This window comes from Lepidochelys olivacea (genome assembly GCF_965140295.1).
Source record: "Lepidochelys olivacea isolate rLepOli2 genome assembly, chromosome: 13".
NCBI lineage: Eukaryota > Metazoa > Chordata > Testudines > Cheloniidae > Lepidochelys > Lepidochelys olivacea.
The window spans coordinates 11,184,693-11,206,184 of NC_140423.1; the positions used below are offsets into that span (position 1 = coordinate 11,184,693).

General features: G+C 40.5%; 1 protein-coding gene across 2 annotated transcripts in view; it reads right to left on the reverse strand.

Annotated features, from left to right (window-relative positions):
• Window positions 1–21,492, reverse strand: part of GNAS (GNAS complex locus) — a 259,849-nt gene that overhangs the window by 121,679 nt on the left and 116,678 nt on the right. The window lies entirely within an intron of this gene.

Below are 21,492 nucleotides of genomic sequence, written 5' to 3' on the forward strand. Positions count from 1 at the left end.
GTACCTGTACCTGGATACCAGAAATATGAAACCATGAACTGAAAAATTAAAATAACTATAGTCATGCTGAATGGAGATTATGATGTGATGTAGAAGTTTGTATGTTGTGCCTCAGAACCTACTCAAAATATCTATTTGACTTTGCTGCACATTTATTATTATTTTCCCATTAACAAAAAGAGAGGAGAAAAAAAAATGTCAACTGGGTAATTTTCCCCTCACGCCATCAACTCTTACACATCCAGTCATTAATATCCACGAAACGCCCCAAGTACCGATCATCAATCATTACATATCATCACACCAGGGGAAAATCTTACTACACATCTGTATTGACATCGTAAGCACCAAATTTCTAATACAATTCCTTGCAATTTTAAAAGTTCTTCTCAGTATCAGGAGATACTACGGGTACAGCAAAGTCCACCTTTGGACCAAGTTAACATCTTCTGAAATCCAGAAGCTGCAATTTAATAACTTCCCATTCTTCTGCAGCTTGAAGACATATTCAGGGCATTTAAAAATATAAATAACTTCTTGAAGACGGAGGAGGAAGTAAGATGTTGGCACCCAGCCAGGGGTTGTCATGTTACACCAAAGATTCTTGAAGTTAGAGTACTTACAGAACTCAAAAAAGAGCTCCTTGCATTAAACAAGGTGACACTATTCTATTTCTCCTAAAATTATACATCCACAATTTGGCTCTGTAAAATGTTTACAGGTTTACTCCTGGGCTCCCACAATCCAACTTCTGGGAAATATGAGGAACAGCATTCAAATGGTCTTAAGAGGTCAACCAAATGAGGTGATTTCCACTGAAGTCACTGGACACTTAGTATCTTACAAGAATGGCACTAAGGGCCAGATTTTTAAATGTATTTAGATGCTTAAAGATATAGAAAGATGCCAAGTGGGATTTTCAGAAATGCCTAAGTGCATAACACTCATTGACTACAAAATTTCTGACTAGCTGCTAGTTATATCTTTAGGCACATAAATACCTTTAAAATCTGCCTTTTAGTATTTTTAAGAAAAGTACAGTTAAAATGTTTCTTTTTTTAAAAGACTTACAGAAATATTTGTATGGCAATTTGATCACTTCTTCCAGAGCCAATTTTCAGCAACAAAAGTTTGACAGCAGATGATTTAGCTAACAAAACCGGATGTATGAGTTGTAACTGGAACTGAAGTTAACACTCCAAGAAACCTGAATTCATTAGGTTTCTTCCATGGATCCAGCCATGGATCGGTTATGAAAAAGCGTTTAATGCCCAGACAATATCTTAGTAGTTATTTTTATATACACATTTACAAATGAATAAAAGAAAAATCTACTTTTAGAGGGGAAATTCAAAAAGGCAACAGTATTCATTAATTTCTAAGTGGCTACCAATTCTAGGGAGATAAAAAGCCATCTAAAAAAAAAGAACACAATGAAAACGCAACCATAAACAACCCAAAAAATAAACATGTCATGTATTTACATTATATTCTCCAGAACCTCCTCCATTTTTGCCACAAAGAGGATTTCCACAAACTAAATGGATGCACTTCTGTTTTGTTGAAACTAAAGCCAGACAGAAGGAAACAAAACCACAGAGTTCTGAATCTGCTACTTTAATTTTGGTGTCATGTTTATTTTGTACCCTAAAATTTAAGAGTTTGCAGTCACACTTTTTATTAGTTCCTGCATAGTTAGTTTATAAAGTGTGAAGTGATTAATAATAATAAACAGTGTATTAAATTGTATATCTAGATCCTGGAAAAACTATGTTTCAAGCATGCTCAGAAATCTTGCTTCCCAGATAATTATCAGCATTTATTTTATTTGGTTTTAAATGACTCAGAGTGCTGTACAACAGTTCTAGTGGATAACTTTGTCAACCCTGGGAGCTGTTAACCCTAGAAAATATCATATGGTATGATTCTGGATCCACATATTAACAGAAAGAAGAGTAATAGATCACCAGCTGACTCAAGTCCACCAAAATCTGCTACTGGCTGGTAATACACCATCACCTTCTTATCCTAGGGCAAACTAGATCTTCCCTCTTGATTATTAATTTTTCCCCCATGGTCTCCTCAGGCCTGCATATTCATCAGCATCTGGATGGTTTGCAGCTGGATTATAATTCAAAATATAAAGTGCACTCCTGGTAATCTCAAAGTATCTTCCCATAAATTGGTCCAATAAAAGATATTACCTCACCCATCTTGTCTCTCAAAGAATATTCCTAACCTTCAAAATGTCCGATTTTTACAAGCTCGCTTATGGGGGATGCAGAAGAGTAGGAAGATGTATTGTCATGAGATGCTGTGAATTTGCATTCAGTTTTTGTCTTTATTTGTGTGACTCAAAGAAAGATTCCCATATTATATGGTTTCTCTCTCGCTCATATCTTATACAAAGTCAAAATGGAAGCCTCTTGCCAAAACTGCCTAACCGGTCATCCAGTATATAAATACGATCAACCATGAGACTTAACACAAAAGGTGCACGACAATGAATGAATGCCACACTGTGAAGGAAATACATGGCTGGTATGTATTTCTCCCTTCCACAGACATGATGGGTAGGGTACATCTACACTTGGGCTGCGGGGCTAAAAACTGCAGCGTAGACACTCAGGCTGGTGCCTGGGCTCAGAGACCCAGCAAGGGAGACCAGACACCAGCCCGAGCTCCTCAGTTCAGCTGTCTCCAGCGTTGCAGGTTTTTTATAGCAGCATAGACATACCTTACGTGAACAATTTGAAATACATTGTGTATTAATGAGGTGTGTACAAAATGAATCTGAATCAGCGATTTGCTACATCGCTACTTCAGACTCATGTTGAGTAAATCTCCTATTATGTTGATTCACAAAATAAGTAGGACTGTGCTTTTCAGACCACCTCCTTAGAAAGTAGACTGAAAACTAAGGCATTCAGTCATGAGAGGATGAGGTGAATATTCTCTACAGCGAAACTTCCGTGACAATTTAATTTGCCATAGGAGGACGGTATGTTACATTGATCTGGAACTCTGGGTATCAGAATTTGTGTTTTTGGTTTTTTAGCAGAAAAGCAGAAAGATTGTTCACTGCTGAATTTTTTTTAGTTTAATTCTGAGATTTTAAACTTATTAAGCTTTAATTATGGGCAGGGCCGGTAGCAATGGCATAAAAATGCAAATGAACAAAACAGCTGAATTAAGGTTACACAGGCAACCTTAATTATGGCATTTCCTAATTTCTGAATGCTTGACTTTACAACTTTAATAATGTTCTTTTCATGTGGTTGTGTGTGGGGGGGATGATTATATTCATTTTAATTCAAAAAGAAAACGATACAGGCCCATAGATGATAAAACTGCTGGTTCCTGCTGAAACCAGCTCTTTCAATATCAACTTCAGCCTTCGCCAAGCTATCCTTGCCTTTGAAGGTTTAGATCACCTGCTGCTCATATTGAAGCCATTTTCCACATAGGAGATAGAAAGAATATAAAAAATAAAATAAAAAATACTACTTCTTAACCAGTAGAGAAGTGATTCTCAACTTTTTTTCATTTGCAGACCCTAAAAAATTTCAAATGGAGGTGCGGACCCCTTTGGAAATCTATTGTCTGTATATATAGTTGAATTCTTTTCAGTCAGTTTTCAGTCAAAGTTTTTTGCAGTTTCTGAAGACAGTCTGCAGACCGCCATGGGTCTGCAAGCCACAGGCTGTGAACCACTGCACTAGAGCACTATCTAGCAGTACAGGCCCTAAATTTCACCTACATACCTCTAGTTTATGTTCTAGTTGGGAAGATCTTCTGGATGCTAAATATTTTAATGAAGTGCAGTATACCATCAGTTTAGTAGTCTCAGTTAAATTTGTTCTGCAGCTGACATCAGTGATGCTCATGCATCAATAAAGAAATCAACACCACCACTCTCCATGTTAATTTAAAGCTCAATTAGAAACATAGGAAGTCAATATTTGTCAAATAAAGAAATACACAAACCAACGAACTCCCTGCCCCTTGGGACTGAATTCTGCTCTCAGCTGCATGAACCACAAAAGCAATTGACTTCATCTTTCACTGAAAGGAAAAATGGCCCTTTATTAAATAATCCTATGATTGTTTTTACAGTGCTTTGAAAATATGAAGAACTACATAGGTGCTAAATATTAGCCATTTCAGGACACCACTTCCAAAACTTTCCACTCCCCATCCCATCCCTCATGAAAATCATCATTCACGCCCATCAGAAGGCATCTTATTTTCAATAACACCACTCACTTCATTTTTTAATATTTCTCCATGTGCAGAAGTACTGTTGAGGTTGTCTGGTAACAAGTGAGAAATATCAGAAAAAGAGAAAGGGTCCAGAATGAATGGAACAGAAAAATAGTCATATCTAGTTTCACTAAGGGAAACTAAGGCCCCCCAAATGTCACTTGCCAATTTGAATTTTGCTTAGTGAAGCAAAGATCCTGCAATCTGTTATGAATGAAGATAGACCCATATACATACAGAGTCCCACTGAAGTAATTAATAGGGCTCCACACGTGCATACATGTCCACCCACACAGAACAAATTAGAGGCTCCGGGCCTAAACTTTTACTTGCCTTAACAGTAACAGCAGTTTGGAATCTTGAAGGCTAGCCCACTAGGAATCATTGTGCCTATTTCTCCCAGGAGTAACATCAGTATTTAATAGATATCCTGGGGTTTTCATTCCCAGATTTAACAGAAGAGATGCTATGAAGAAGTATATAGCTTTACAAAATGAAGAGCTGCTACAGTGATTCTGTTTATGACCCGAATGACCAGGACCGTAATCTTCTTTTGGGATGGCTAGGGGAAAATAACCCATTGCTGTTTCAAGGAGATGTGTTAATGTGTCTACGTACAGTACTTGATAGCAAAAAGTAATTGGTTTTTAAAAATGTTAGTTTCCCACAGCAAAGGTCTAAGAATCTTTCTTCCTTTTATCTCCACCTCTTTTTTCTTCCTTCATTCCTCTTATGTTTCCAAGACACCAGATGTTGTACAAAGAAATGAAATTTCACCACAAAATTCTGCCCATGCTCTTGCAACATACTCTGAGGTGCTAGGGAGAATGCAAAATGGTCAAAAACCACTTCACTAAACTTAATCATTTTCACATTGTTTCTACCTTCTGACCTTCAACTGTGGTAAAGATAGGATCACTCATCTTTACATAGCACAATGAGATCCTCTGATGAAAGCCATTATGCAGGAATTAAGTATAACTTCCAGGGCTGTCCAGCGTAGGTAAAGGCAAAACACAGAAGCAATACGGAACATTCTAGATTCTCATAAACTCTAAGTAATAAAATAAATAAAGGCAAATAAAGCTTTCTGTTTTTAAAATCAATCTTTTTTGCATCACATTTCTACAATACTTAAAAATTTTTCTAGATATATTATTGGCAAGACTGGAAGCACCACCTATTACTAAGGTTGCCTGACAACTCTTTACTGTTAGACACTGTTTTCAGTTACTTGTAACTTTGCCAAACTAATTGTATGGGCTGAAATTTTCCATGCCGGGTGTCTGCCTCAAGCTGATTTTTTTTCTGAAAATTTCAGCCAGAATTGTTCAGCCATATTAGTCGACGCTAGAGAAAATACGTTGTTTTTCCAATGTTAAAAAAATTCTGGCAATCTTTTCTTTGGAAAGTTCTAATGCCCTCATGCTTTTGAGCTAGGAATTGAAATACGGCATAATTCGGATAGTCTTTGTGTGAGGGACGTGCCTTTTGCTGGCCCCATTAAAATCCATCCAAATTGGCTATTAGCTTTTGGGGAGTGGAGAATCTCGCAGTTTGCACATGCTCAGTTGAGACTTGCTAGAGTTTAACTATTAAAAGCTTGACTATTCCTTCACTGAACATGTTTGACCCTCACACAACTCCTATTGCAGACTGCATATGTGCCATCCCTACAATGCAATTGAGCATGCTCCCTCCAGCCAAAGCTAAAGGGGCAAAGCTTGACTTTCCCTGCAACAGCTGCTGAGGGCCAGGATGGGGCTGTTCACAGAACAGACCTGCTCTTGGAATGAATCAGGGTTACGTAGTGAAGGAGACTTGTCTATAGGTAGGACCCTACCAAATTCACAGCCATGAAAAACGCATCACAGACTGTAAAATCTGGTCTCCCACCATGAAATCCGGTCTTTTGTGCGCTTTTACCCTACATTATACAGATTTCACAGGGGAGACCAGGATTTTTCAAATTGGGGGTCCCGACCCAAAAGCAAGTTGCAGGGGAGTCACAAGGTTTATTTTAGGGCGATCGTGGTATTTCCACCCTTACTTCTGCACTGCCTTCAGAGCTGGACAGCCAGAGAGCAGCAGCTGTTGGCCGGGTGCTCAGCTCTGAAGGCAGGGCCCTGCCAGCAGCAGTGCAGAAGTAAGCGTGACAATACCATATCATGCCAGCCTTACTTCTGCGCTGCTGCCTTCAGAGCAGGGCAGCTGGAGAATGGCAGCTGCTGACTGAGGGCCCAGCTCTGCGGGCAGCAGTGCAGAAGTAAGGGTGGCAATACCGTACCGTGCCATCCTTACTTCTGTGCTGCTGCTGGTGGCAGCTCTGCCTTCAGAGCTGGGATCCCAGCGAGCCGCCACCGTTCTCGAGCTGCCCAGTTCTGAAGGCAGCAGCGCAGAAGTAAGGGTAGCAATACTGCAACCCCCCCTACTATAACCTTGTGACCCCCCCCTTTTTGGGTCAGGACCCCTACAATTAAAACACCATGAAATTTCAGATTTAAATAGCTCAAATCATGAAAGCTATGATTTTTTAAATCCTATGACTGTGAAATTGGTAGGGCCCTAGCTATAGAAGTTGAAAGGTGTGTCATGACATATGAGGCAGGATTCCTGTGGAAAAAATAGTAGATCATGTACTTAAATGACTATATAATAATGCATACGCACAATGGGGTCAAATTAAGGTAAGGTTACCTGTGCAACTTCTGGAAGTTACTAAGTTTTGACTGCTTGACTGCGCAACATTAACAATGTTCTTTTAATATAATTTTTTTGTAATGTTTGTGGTACATATTTTTCCTTGATGGTTCTGCCTATTCCGAACCAAGTTTCTTTCTTTGAGTCAGGCATCCAAAATGGTTGTGTCCTACAACTCATCAGTTTTACTTTTAAAAACAAAAAAGTTATCAATTTTTCTCACAAACTATTTTGTTACACTCAGATTTGTCTAGTGAAGCTTTAGCCTTTCCTACCCCAAATTCTGAAAATACAAACAACTCTTAGAAATAATTGAAAAACAAATTTTTGTCGATCTAATTCAATTAGTGACCATTCAGCCAAAAATTACTAACATGAGAGTTATTCCCATAAATCAGAACCTCCACAAGGTTGAGCAATATACTTAACATTTCTTGCAGCAAGTGAAGCACAAGACATAGGAAACAGTGCACCTAAACGGACACTGACCTATCGGGATGTTTTTTCAAACCTTAAAAATACTCTCCTGTTGCACAAAATAGATAAAGGGGACAGGATGTCTAGAGGACACAATGGACCCAGAGCCAAGTACTATTCTGTTACAACTCCATAAGTAACTTTGAACTTACATAGCGCAAAGCAGAACTGGCCCATGAATTCTATTCCCAGCTCTTCCACCAACCTACTGTGTGACCTTGAGTAATTCACTTATCCTCATTTTACAGGTAAGAAAACAGAAGCGCAAAGAGGTTAACACTTACTTAGCATTATAAAGTGCTTTGAGAACCTTACAGATGCTATACTACTAGTATGTATTCACTTTACAGATGCAGAAAACAAAAAGTACAAAAATTATATAAGTATTTTTAATTAGCTGATATTCTGAGACCGATGTCTTTACATTTAGAGAGTTTTGCTTATATTTTAACAATATTATTACATACTAGATATATATTTGGGTCTTTCCGTAAAATGGCTGTAAAGAGTTTAGCTAGAATACAAATATCGAAGTTGTTCTACCAATCACTTGATGCAATTAAATTAATTCATAAAATGAATTAAGTAGTCTCATTTTTCCACAGTAATGACATGGTAAATCAAATTTTTAAACTACTTAAATCAAGGTTAAAAAAATAGATATACGCAGTTTGCTGAACTTACATCATGTATGGAAGTGTCCCATTACACAGTCTATAAAAAAACCAAGGGAAAATAAAATACCAAGAGAGATAAGGGTAGACCATCGTCCCAGATGCGAACCTAGGAAAGCAGCCTAGTGCAATCAAAACCACAACGTTCTACACGAATGTTTTCTATTGCATCTAAACATTTTCTAAAAAATTCTATTTAGAATCAAAATAATCTATTAACAGCTGGAGTACAACATTAAAGTGTATGCGTGTGCATGTGGGGGTGTGGAACTTGTATCTAGGGACAATATTTGAATCACAATAGTTAAAAAGACAGTGACAAAATCATAAGAATAAATTGTATGGAAAATCCCTTAGCTAGCTATTAGGTTGCTATTCAGGGTTAAATGTGATGTCTCCTGAGAGCACCTGAAGCCTCAGAAGGAAGTATTCCACACCTCCCCTGTTCCATTAGCTCAGTGCTCTTGGGAGTCTTCAAAGGTGCAGCAGGGACAGATGATTATTTTCTCGTGCCTCAACTAAAAATACAAGCGAACACAGTGACTTATTTAATAATCCTCTGGAGAATACAGTAAACAAAGAGGTAACTAATCCATCCGGTCACAATCCTAATGCAAGAACATCCTACACAAAGCAGAATACCTGGTCAAGATATGCCACAATTATCTTGTTCAAAAAGTAGAGAATTTTGTCCAGTGGCTACCAAAAATGTACCTATAAGTACTTCTGACTGTAAATAACTAGGCCAACTGAAAAGAGCACCCAATTAATGTGAAAAATCGGGACGGGGGTGGGAGGTAATAGGAGCCTATATAAGAAAAAGACCCAAAAATTGGGACTGTCCCTATAAAATAGGGACATCTGGTCACCCTAATGCCAGGGGATGGACCATGTGATAATTGCCCTGTTCTGTTCATTCCCTCAGAAACACCGGCAATTGATCACTGCTGGAAGACAGAATACTGGGCTAGACGGAACACTGTTCTAACCCAGGACGGCTATTCTTATGTTTCAGAGTAACAGCCGTGTTAGTCTGTATTCGCAAAAAGAAAAGGAGTACTTGTGGCACCTTAGAGACTAACCAATTTATTTGAGCATAAGCTTTCATGAGCTACAGCTCACTTCATCGGATGCTGGAAATTGGTTAGTCTCTAAGGTGCCACAAGTACTCCTTTTCTTTATTCTTATGTTATGATGTTCCCCTAACATATAAAGGCAAGACATGTCTAAAAATAAAGATGGAGATTAATCTCAGCAGGCTAAGCTGCATATTTGACTCCAAAGCATTAAATTATGCTTGCCACAATCTTCGAGAAACCTGAAAGGATGCAAAAAATTGAAATCAACATGTTGGTGAGCCTTATAGCAATTTATTCCCTCGTCATCATCAACACTGAATCCACCCTAAAGACCAACAAAAATGGTATAATACAATCACATCTTCACCCTCAAGTTTGAAACTCATTGTGTACAAAACACAGCAACCAGTGCAAGAAGCCAAGTCATTCAGATATTTAGTTTGAAGGAGCATACAGTAAAGAGATTGTATTGATGAATAAAGCATCTTTGACAGGATCAGCTCACTGGAATTTGAGAAACAGATTTCCTCCTGGGAAAATTCTAGCTGAAATTCTATGCTTGATTAAGGACATAGAGAAAATGGAGTTTCTGCTGAAACATGGAGAGACTCAAAGGGTTATAAAAATCTGAACGTATGGTTTTAAAAGTAAAAATGAAACACTCCACGAGGCTGGAAAGCTCAGGAAGGCTCTGTCCATGAACAAAAGTATTCATTTTTCCCCAATAGGAAAATGTCAAGAAAACAGCAATTTTAACTGGGAAAACATTTGTGGGAGAGAGAGTGAGAATCAAATTACCCCATGGTCTGCCCATTTAAAAGGGTCTGGACAAATACAAAGCTAAGAACATTCATGGTAAGATGCTGATGAGATGAATTGAAACTGGGCACAGACTCTGTGCAACAGAAGGAATATAACAAGCAGCATGTTGGTCAAATTCTTGAGGGAACTATAAGAGGCTGGTAGGAGGAAGCAAGACATGCTGAAATTTCTTCAGGATAGCGTTTGGGATATGAGGAAATTACATGGAACACCTGTATGACCAGTGACTCTTTAGCTCTGTGTTTTGTAGCAATATTTGATGATACAGCTTTAGATTGTCGCCGTGCAACAGATTAGGAAGATGACAATATTCTGCTCTACGGTTACATGGCAAAAATTTACTGTCGGAAATTATGGACAGGGGGACAGATAATTTTGAGAAATAATGTTACATCCCCTTTAGACCCCGATATTTTTCTGAGTATTTTCGCTCCAATCATTCTCAAAGTGTTCAAAAACATGTTTTGAATTAGCAACATTTTTACTGCAGCTGTAGGTGATTTTTTGATATGAGGGAAGGAAAAGGAGAGATCCTTGGAAAGTCATGAGATACAGACCACAGACGTTTGTTTTAGTTTTAACCGTTGGCAATAAGTAATTAACAAAAAACAAAAGACACACACAAAGTCAATTCTGGACTAGTTTGCAATTTATTTTCAGCAGACATTAATCTTTAAAGGACTGTTTTATTTTTCCTTTTTGTTTCTCAGATGACATCAGTCATGCTTCTTCCACTATTTGTAATCATAATCATTGCCCTCAACGCCCTCTAGAACTCTAACACTAAAGCTCTGTACTAGATTGAAAACTCCCTATGCATATTTAATAAGCTTTAGTGAAATTTAAACTTCAAAACTGAAGTGACAGCAAATGCTATATTTTTGTACAGTCCTCCTAATATGCAATAAAGACTTAATAAATCAAGCTGCTTGTGACATATGTAAATGTAGTTTAAAAGGAAGAGATTACCATTGCAGTTTATCAGAAAATTGCAACATTTAAATACAAGCACAAATATCGAGTTACAAGGCCAGGAACAATAATTCAAGAGACAAACAGTTCTTTACTTGTGACAATATTAACTGGCAGAGTGACTACTGTTTTACCAGAAGGACTCTCAGTTCTTCCCCCCCCCCAAATAAATAAATCTGCATAGTCTGCCATCGAAAACGCTGTTATTGTTTCATATGCAACCAAAATCTAGCAAATTTTCTGAGGGAGAATGAATCACCAAGACAATCAATTTGCAAATAAAACATTCTTTCAAGCAATATATCTTTAAAAAAACAAAGTCTGAATCTTCTCTTCGACAGTGTCCTTTAAAATTAAAGCCTTTACATAGCAGCATGATTCTGATAGAAATAGACAGGACTCTCCGTTTTTAAGGAACACTCAAATGTTTGTGTGTCAGCTGTCTGCATGTTATTGCATTTTAAGTGACTACAAACAAAAAAAAATTCAGTTCAGTGTATTTGACAATATATTCTTAGGGCCTGATTCAAAGCCAACGGCAGTCAATGAATAGGAGGAGTTCTTCCATTGATTTTAGTGGGCTTTGGATCCAGCCCTTAGAGACTTATGTTCATTTCCAGAGGACATTAGTGTTTGTAGACCAAATTAAGTGATGCACAAGGCAGACGCTATGAAGTATTAGCACTTTCAGAAGGATAGTCTTGGCATATGGATCATACACTTCTCCTACAAGGAGATTCTCCTGTCCAGCATGTGTAGTCTTTTCAAAAGAAGTCTCCCTCCAACTCAGAATTCAAGAGCCACACAGCAGCTGCTTTCAATGCTAACTTTCTAAGAATATGAAAGAGACAGTTGATTTGGAAGTCAAAGCCTAAAGGCAATGACATGAACAACTGCCCAGCTCAGATTGCAACTCAAAGGCTAAATGATCTTCAGGATCTCCACCAAGAAAGATGAAGGGTACATCTACACTGGCAGAGTTACATCGCTGGCAGTTACAGCGACACTCCGAGAGTGCTGAAGGGAAACGGCTGTTGTTTGTTCACACTGTCAGCTGCCTGCGCAATAGCATGTTCACACTTGTGGCATTTGCAGTGGTATTCAGAGCGGTGCACTCTGGGCAGCTATCCCACAGAGCATTTCTTCCTCTTCTGCTGCCAAGAGTTGTGGGAAGGCAGAAGGGGTCGCCGGGTATCCTGTCCCAATGCTCCATGATACATTGCTTCGCATCCCAGCAACCCCTGTGCCTCAGTCTGCATTTGGCGCTCTCTTTCAACGGTTTGTGCACTGCGCGCTCGGCCTCTTCGGTCTGCAGGCATGGATCCTGCACTGTTGACCAATATGCTGCTCGCTCTCACTAACACATCACAAGTGGCAGTGGAGTTATTCCTTAAACTACAAAGGCAAGAAGAGTTCAACATTGATCTCGCCACACGTAGTAGCTATAGACATGAGATTGCCTGTGGCATTCACGGAGGTGCTGACCACAGTGGAATGCTGCTTTTGGGCTCGGGAAACAAGCACTGAGTGGTCGGATCACATCATCATGCATGTCTGGGATGAGAAGCAGTGGCTGCAGAACTTTCGGATGAGGAACGACACATTCATGGGACTGTGTGATGAGTTCACCCAATCCTGCAGCGCAAGGACACGAGAATGAGAGCTGCCCTGTCGTTGGAGAAGCGCATGGCAATTGCACTGGGGAAACTGGCTACTCCAGACTGCTACTGATCGGTTGCTAACCAGTTTGGCTTGGGAAAGTCGATCATTGGACCCGTGTTGATGGAAGTCTGCAGGGCCATTAATCACATCCTGCTCCAAAAGACCAAGGCTCTGGGCAACGTGCGTGACATTGTGGATGGCTTTGCACAAATGGGCTTCTGTAACTGCAGAGGGGCGATAGATGGTATGCATATTCCAATTCTGGCACCAGACCACCTAGCCACCCAGTACATTAATCAGAAGGGGTATTTCTCTATGGGTCTCCAGGCGCTTGTGGATCACCATGGGCATTTCATGGACACTAACGCAGGCTGGTCCAGAAAGATGCATGATGCACGTGTTTTGGAACACTGGCCTGTTCAGGAAGCTGCAAGCAGGGACTTTCTTCCCAGACCAGCAGATCAACGTAGGGGAAATTAATGCCATGGCTTATAAAGCCATACACAGGGCACCTTGACACAACAAAGAGCGGTTCAACAACAGGCTGAGCAAGTGCAGAAAGACTGCTGAATGTGCTTTTGGCCGTTTAAAGGCCCGCTAGTGCTGCCTATATGGGAGGCTGGACATGGCCAATGACAATATTCCTATGCTTATAGCCGCATGCTGTATGCTACATAATATTTGTGAAGCGAAGGGTGAAAGCTTCACTCAGGGCTGGACTGCTGAGGCTCAGTGCCTGGAGGCTGAATTTGAAAAGCCAGAGACCAGGGCTATTAGAGGGGCACAGAGTGGAGCCACAAGGATCAGGGCTGCCTTGAGGCAGCAATTTGAAGCTGAAATCCACTAATATTTATTGCTATGCTCAGGAGTCCAGTGCTTGTAATGCTAGGAGGTATTTGTGATTGGCGCAGACAATGCACTATGAAGGTTTAAGAAAATTGTCTGTTGCTTCGCAGGGCTCTGTTTGATTTCAATTAATGGAATAGATTGCTTTCAAACCAAAACAATTATTTTATTAAAAAACAACAACCGGAGGAGAGAGACAACCAAAAAAAACACATCAGCACTATGGGGGTTTGGGAAAGGGAGGGTCCCAGGAGGAGGTGGGGCACAGGACAGTTAAAGATTTGTGTATGTCCAGGTATCATATGCAACCTTATCCTTTGGAGTACAGTGCAGTGGGTACTGTACTTCAGCAGGACTAGACTGCAGAGGGACGGGTGTTGAGTGTAGTGGGAGTCCGCAGTGCTGGACAGTGATGGGGCAGGAGTGGAATGCAACGGATACAGACTGGAGCCAGGAGGTTGATAAGAGTGTGCTGGAGGTGTCTAGGGGGCGCATGGGAAAGAGTTTTGCGACAGCAGCTGCAGGGGAGGGCAGGGGCGGAGCAGCTCAGTTTGTAGTGCTTGTAGCACCTGGAGTGTGTCCGCTTGGCGCTCCATTACTTTTAAAAACCGCTCCCTGGTTTCATTCTGGCACACTGCATTCTTCTTTCGGTCCCTCTTCTTGCTGTCCTGCAACTCCTTCAATTCTTGTTTTTCGGCCGCAGAGTGCAGAAAGTCTTCTTCAGTTCTTCGTGGCCCCTTTCTAATTCTGCGCAGCTGTTCAGCCGGTGATAACAAAGGAGGCGGCTGGGCTCCCAAGATCGCATCTGTGAAGCCAAAAATGCAACATTTTACAGAAGCAGTATTGTTTGCAACACACGGACCACTGACTCATTGATTTAAAACACAGCCACTATTCACATACCTGTCACTAACTGGCTGGTAAGCACACATGAGCCACAAGACTCCCATAATGGTGAGTAACCGCAGGGGCAGGGGAAATTATTGTTCCAGGACTGTACTGTACACAGGGTATGTGGCTCTTGGAGACAGCCAGAACTGTAGGGGGGTAGGCCTTATAATCATTACTGTCCCCACATTTTCCACAGGCTGTGATTATTATGGACGATATCTTGCTGCTGAGGTGAGCAGGGAATCAAGGGAGGGTCTTCTCCAAGACTGCGGCTTCTGCCCTGGCCCTTATGCAGCTCGCCTGGGTGCGGAAATGGTCCCCCCCCAGTGACGGCACAGTGGCGCAGGAAAGTTACCCTCAATGGGGAAAGAAACAAAGCAGCTCTGCCAAAGAACCTGTGGCAGTGGATTTCCCAGTATCTCCATGAGAGCTTCATGGAGATCTGAGGGAGATTCCCATGAAGTGAGGGAGTCAATCAACACCTTGTTCCGCCATTCAGACTAGGCATGTGGTGGTATGTGCATCATACAGACAAAAGCCTCCTTTCTGCAACTCTCCTGCCCCCAACAACTTACTTCAGTGATTCCCAAAATCAAAGCTACTTACCAGGGACCTCCTCCTGTTTGCACCCCACCAAGCTCCAACAGCTGTGACTGGCTAGCCTCCTCCAGGGTAGAGAAGAGCTCCTGGCTGCATGCATCTCTGAGCTCCGAGTCATCCTCTGCCTCTGGGTCCCCCTCCCCGACCAAGATTTCCTCCTCCTGGCTCAGTCCACGCTCAACTGGCACGCGAGCCACTGAAGCATCCACAGCGGCCTTCACAGTGGAGGTAGAGTTGCCACCAAATATTGCATCCAGCTCTTTGTAGAACGGGCAGCTCATGGGTGCAGCACCGGAGCGGCAGTCTGCCTCCCACACCTTGTGGTAGTCTTTCCGCAGCGCCCTCACTTTGACCCTGCACTGCAACGTGTCCCGGTCATGGCCCCTTTCTGGCACGCATCGTGAAATCTGTCCGTAGGTATCATAATTCCTACGGCTGGAGTGCAGCTGGAACAGGAACTCCTCTCCCCAAATGCTGATGAGCAGCTCGGCATTGCTCCAAGCGGGGAATCATCTGATGCGTGGAGCAGGCATGGTCACCTGGAAAGATGCGCTGTGACCACTGCACATGTCACCAAGCAAACAGGAAGGGGACTTTCAAAATTGACAAGGAATTTAAGGGGTGGGGCTGACAGTTGGTCACCTGAGGGCAGGGCAGGGCAGTAGAGTTCAAACCAATGACCAGAGAGGCGAGAACAGGCATTGTGGGACACCTCCTGGAGGCCAATCACAGTGCTGTAATCGACCAGGGTGTCTACACTGGCACCGTGGCGCTGTAGCTCCGATGCAGAAAGCTGTACGCCTCTCATCAGGGTGGTTCTGTGCACTAAGTGGCTTGGCAGTGGGTACACCTCGGGAGTTATACTGCAGAAAGCTGCTTTACTGTGTAGAAACTTGACAGGGTAGACAAGGCTGAAGAGACAAGACTGGGTTTTGCTGTCTCTTTAAAAGGGTGATTACCCCCCCCCCCAAAACTAAAATGTTTTCCATAATATTTTTAAAAAAAAATCTCCTTAACACAACAACCAAGTTTTTTATTTCATCAGATATAACTGTCTTCCATCAGACTGAAAAAATCGGAGAAGACAATGTTTAGCTTTTATAAACAGTGTTAAATCCATCGCAAGACACATGCAGGACCAAGTTTTAATCACAATATCTACTCAACTGACACACTGCCAGTTTATTATTATATAAGTAGCCTCATCAAAAGACAGCCACATTTATTTTTAATAAAAGATTTATAATACAATAAACTGAAATAAATTCTTCCTCCCCTATTGATTCACCCTTTATCTCACATTCCACAACACAGACCCCCCTATCAAAATCCATGACTAGCTGTTCAGTGGGAAAGGGAGTTTTGAAGATTCTTCAAGAAAACCCCACAGGTTCAAACACAGAATTTGCAGGCTATTACACCTAAGTGGCTCAAACAACTTGTGAGTTTTACTTGATCACCAGAAAAACTTGTTTCTGTTGTTAATGGGAAGGAATCTGCTAAAGTCACTTTATGTTTCCTGCTAATGCACTGACAAAACCATTCTGAAAAAATGATTCTTGTCTGAAACAAATAGTGAAGACACAGGAACAACGTTTGTATGTGTAATATCCTATCTATACGGAAGATTTTCCTCTTCCTTCTAAATGACTTAATTAGAATTGTTATATTCTTTCCCTTTGTCTTAACGATTGATTTTTTTAAATTGCAAAATAAACCAAGACCAACATTTAGAAAACAAAACCCAAAAGCTCAATAATTCTTAGATATCAACTGTTCAAAAATGCATTTCAAAGGATAGGTTTGGAGAATGAGTTAAAGACTGCATATGCTGGGGAACTGGATAGTTGAGGGGAATAGGTATTGTGGACCAATATATTTGTAAGGTCACTTGTTTGAATTTAGTCTGGATTGACAGTGACCACACAGTTTTTCACTCTGTCATTCACTGGCTTTTGCAAAATAATTGAGGTCTAGGGGACCAGTGTACAAACAGGGATTAAATTGTGTATCAGACAATATCTCTACATTCCTGTTAATACACCCCAGAATATTAGCCTCTTTTGCTAGTGCATCACATTGTTGACTCATTCAATTTCTAGTTCACTACAACCCCCAGATCCTATACAGCACTACGACTGCCTAACCAGTTATTCCCCATTTTGCATTTGTGAATTTGATTTTTCCTTCTTAAGTGTAGTACCTTGTCCTTGTCTTTACTGAATATCATCTTGTTGATTTCAGACCAATTCTCCAATTTGTCAACTTTATTTTGAATTCTGATCACAGAATCAGATTCATAGAAATGCATTGCTGGAAAGGACTTTGAAAGGTATGCTAGTTCAGCCCCCTGTACTGAGGCGGGACCAAGTATACCTAGACTATCTCTGACAGGTGTTTGTCTAATGTTCTAAAAAACCTCCAATGACAGCAAATCCTCCACCTTCCTTGGAAGCTTATACGGGTAGTTAAGCTCTGGAATAGTTGGGAAGTTTTCCTAATATCTAACCTAAATCTATCTTGCTGCAGATTAAGCCCATTACTTTTGTCCTACTCCAGTGGACACTGAGAACAACTGATCACTGTCCTTTTTCAAACACCTCCAATCCTGTCCCCCAAAGTGCTTGCAACCCCTTCCAGTTGGTGTCATCTGCAAATTTTATAAGCACACTCTCCACTCCGTTATCTCAGTTGTTAATGAAAATGTTGAATGGTACCAATACCAGAGACAAGGCAGACCCCAGTGGGACACCACTAAATATGTTCTCCCAGTTTGACAATGAACCACTAACAACTACTTCTTGAGTACGGTTTTCCAATCAGCTGTGTACCCACCTTATCATAAATTTAATTGAGACCACATTTCCCTAGTTTGCTTATGAGACTGTCATGTGGGGCTGTGTCAAAAGCTCTACTAAAAATCAAAATACATCGTATCTACTGTTCCCCTGTTCACTAGGCCAGTTTCTCCTATTATCTTTAATAAATAATTTGCATTTCTATCAAGCTTTACATAAAGTGCTTTAAAATATTAGTAAACTAAGCATGAGATATTTAAGTATTATGGGAAAACTGGGGCACAGAGAAGCTACTTGATCTATTCACGGTCTTGCAATAAGACTGAACCAGAAATGCAATCCAAGTCTACTAACTAGAAAGCTATCTTTCCCTTATTTGTCACTTTTCCCAGTTGATTTCCTGTGTCTCTTTTTCAACACCTGATTTCCAGCATTGTTTCATTTCTGTTGAACTATTTCAACCTCTCCTCTTTTTTAATAAGGCTTTTCCAGATTACCCATTCCCTGTTTATTCCTCCCTTTCTGAAGCCACACACGACAGTGACCCTCCCTCCAGAGCCTGTCAACCTAAGCTGTCACCAAAACACCATTTTTTAACCCCTAAATCAACCCCTCCTTGTGTCTGCCCTTGTCATCTTCTCCATTCAGTTTGCTCCCTCCTGTTTCATTGAGGCTGGTATATTGAAACCTGCACACAATACTTCCAAAGGAGGAGCAAAGTCAAAGAGAAAAGGATCATATCAGTTTCACTTTATTACCAGTTGCTGGAAAAATGCAACATGCAGCAGCACAGACTTGCTCCTTTGCAGTATTCTTATGAAAATACAGTTTCAAAATATTAAGGAGGGAGGGAAGGGAAGTCACAGGCTTCCTGCTATTACGTGCCGAATTTAAACCCTTACTACATCACAAGGGGCCCCATTGTTGGCAGTCTTGTGGAGGCACAAAGGATTTGGTTGGGATGGTGTCTGAACTATCTTTAAAGATGGCTTCTCCTAGTCAAGGATGAGGCACAGCGAAAAGACAGCATGGGGAAGCTTGTACTCCCAGTGCCCATGCTGTAACTGCTGTGTGAATAAGTCAGTCCACAGTGTTACCAATTCAATACCTTCTATAAGAATTGCAAGCACTTACGCTAATGCAAAGCACTTCTGAAAATCCCACCCTAGATATATTTCTATTATAGACCATGTCCTGCTTCTCCAATATCACAGAAGTTGTTCACCCATACCACAACGCTTTATCTCCCTCTCATAAGGAAGACAGACATTTCTTTCTGTTCACAACCAGGATATAATTTATAAGACCTATGTTTGATTTTCTGAAGCAGTCTTTGCTGTAGTTACCCAGCTAAAAAACTTTAACCACCCGCAAATTCACCTCAATGCAAATAACAATTAAACATCTTAATTACTTGGAAAACCCTCGCCGTTCCTCAAATAACTAATTAGCTAAAACAATCAAGAATTTGAATCCCACAAGGACAATTTTATAGTTTGGTATGTATGTATAAATAAAAAGATTTCACCTAGTTAAATACTACACATAGGACTCAAGGCCAAGTTTAGCTGAGTGCTCAGATACAATTGCTTTTGATATAAAATAGTGGTTTTCAACTTTTTTTTAATTTGTGGACCCCTAAAACATTGCAAATGGAGGTGCAGACCCTTTTGGAAACCTTCGACAGCCTGTGGACCCTCAGGGGTCTGTGGACCACAGACTGAAACCCACAAATATAGAATAACGGCAGAATACAAAAATTGCTGCAGTAAACTAGCACTGGAAGTTTAATTAGCAGAATTTAAAAATATCTGACCAACAAAGAAAAAAACTTGCACCACCAAGATACCTACTTAATTTATTTTGAAAGCACATTACGTGTCTTTTACAAGATGTACTTTCTTTCTGCTTGTAACACACATGATCACAGAGGTGACCAAATCAAGGACATCCAAGCTTTCAACAGTACAACCAACCTAGATTTCTTTTAAGCCACACAGTTAACCTGCATCACTGCTCAAGATTTAAAACCACATCCATGGTAGACAGCTGAAGGCATTCCAAAGGATAATTTACACTAATGAATAACTCCTCACTTACAGTGTATTACAGCATTTACAAACAACCTATCATAAGAATATAAGCCAAACTGGGTGAGACCAAAGGTCCACCCAACCCAATATCCTGTCTCCAATGGTGGCCAGTACCAGAGCTTCAGGGGGAATGTATAAAGCAGGGCAGTTGGAGCCATCCAGCCCATCTTCTACTCCAGGCTGCCCGAGGTTTAGGGTTGCACCAAGCATGGGATTGCATCCCTGGCCATCTTGGCTAATAGCCATTGATGGACCTGACATCCACAAACTTATCCAGTTCTTTTTGAACCCAGTTATACTTTTGATCACCACTACATCCCAAGGCAATGAGTTCCACAAGTCATTCATCACATCCATTTATTTTGTTGTTGTATATGTGACTGAGTTTATCCTTGACTTTTTCTAATGGGATTAGTATGATAAACAAAAAAAAAAAGTTTAATTTACCAGACCAGAAAACTAAATCCCTACTTCTTATATATTGAAAATCAGGCAGGGAATCAAGTGGGTAGGCTGCAGGGGGATGGGCAAGAAAGAAGGAACGGTGCAGGGAGCAATTGACTCACTTTAAGAAAAATACAAATAATGTAGTGTAAAATCTGCAAGGTCCTCACCATTCTTAAACATACCTTTCCCTTAACATTTGAAGGGTAAGTTATGATTTATTTATTCTTCGGGGAGCAATTAAAAAACTTAGATGCCACATGACATGCTTTTCCCACATTCTGTATGCTTCTCTACTGTGGTTTCCATGTAACTAAACGTCCCAACACCTATTAGTGATAGAGGGAATGTGTCACTCATTACTCACGAGCAACATCACATCTGCAACCATTAATATCTTTACTAGATTTAATGTGTCGGTTTTATGGGCCAATTTCTGAAAGATACCCATTAACATCAATGGGAGTTACAAATGCCAAGTATTGCAGATGCTTAGCAATTCTCAGCATCTGACCCTAGGTCAGGGTCAAATCCTACAACCCTCCACCCACCTGACAAGCCAAATTAAATTAATAAAGATTACTCGCATGTGTAAGATTTTGCAGGATTGGGCCCTAGACAGAGAATGTTGTCTTGGGCAAAGAGAAAATATTCTTTACAAATAGCAGCTAAAAGGTCATAGTGTAGAATGTTATTTATTGTCAGACAGTCTAAACTTTCTTTCAAGAGAATGCGTACCTTATGCTGAACTAGTGTTTGGGGATTATGAGGAAGTATTGTCCAGGTTCTTTGGCTGGATGTTTAGCTCAGACATTCTTCCTGAAGAATTATCTACTGAAAAACTAACTAATCCTCTGAGACAGACGATTCACATACTAAATGATGATGTCTGAAAGTCAAAATATCACACAATTGAAAAATATATTATCTTTGAAAAAAGTATAATGTGGATACAAAGCAATCTAACAAAAAGATGCTGGGCTTTGAAATTCCAATGCCCAGAAATCAAGTTGAAATTGTTGTAATTCTAAGAGCACACACCTTTCTCAAGCAGAGATTGCCTGTAAGCATAAACAAAAGCCAGGAGGAATCGTTATCTCCCCTCAATAGAATTAAGTGAAAAATTAGAAAACAAAAACCTTTCGACCAAAAAAATACGGTTCCAGGGGTT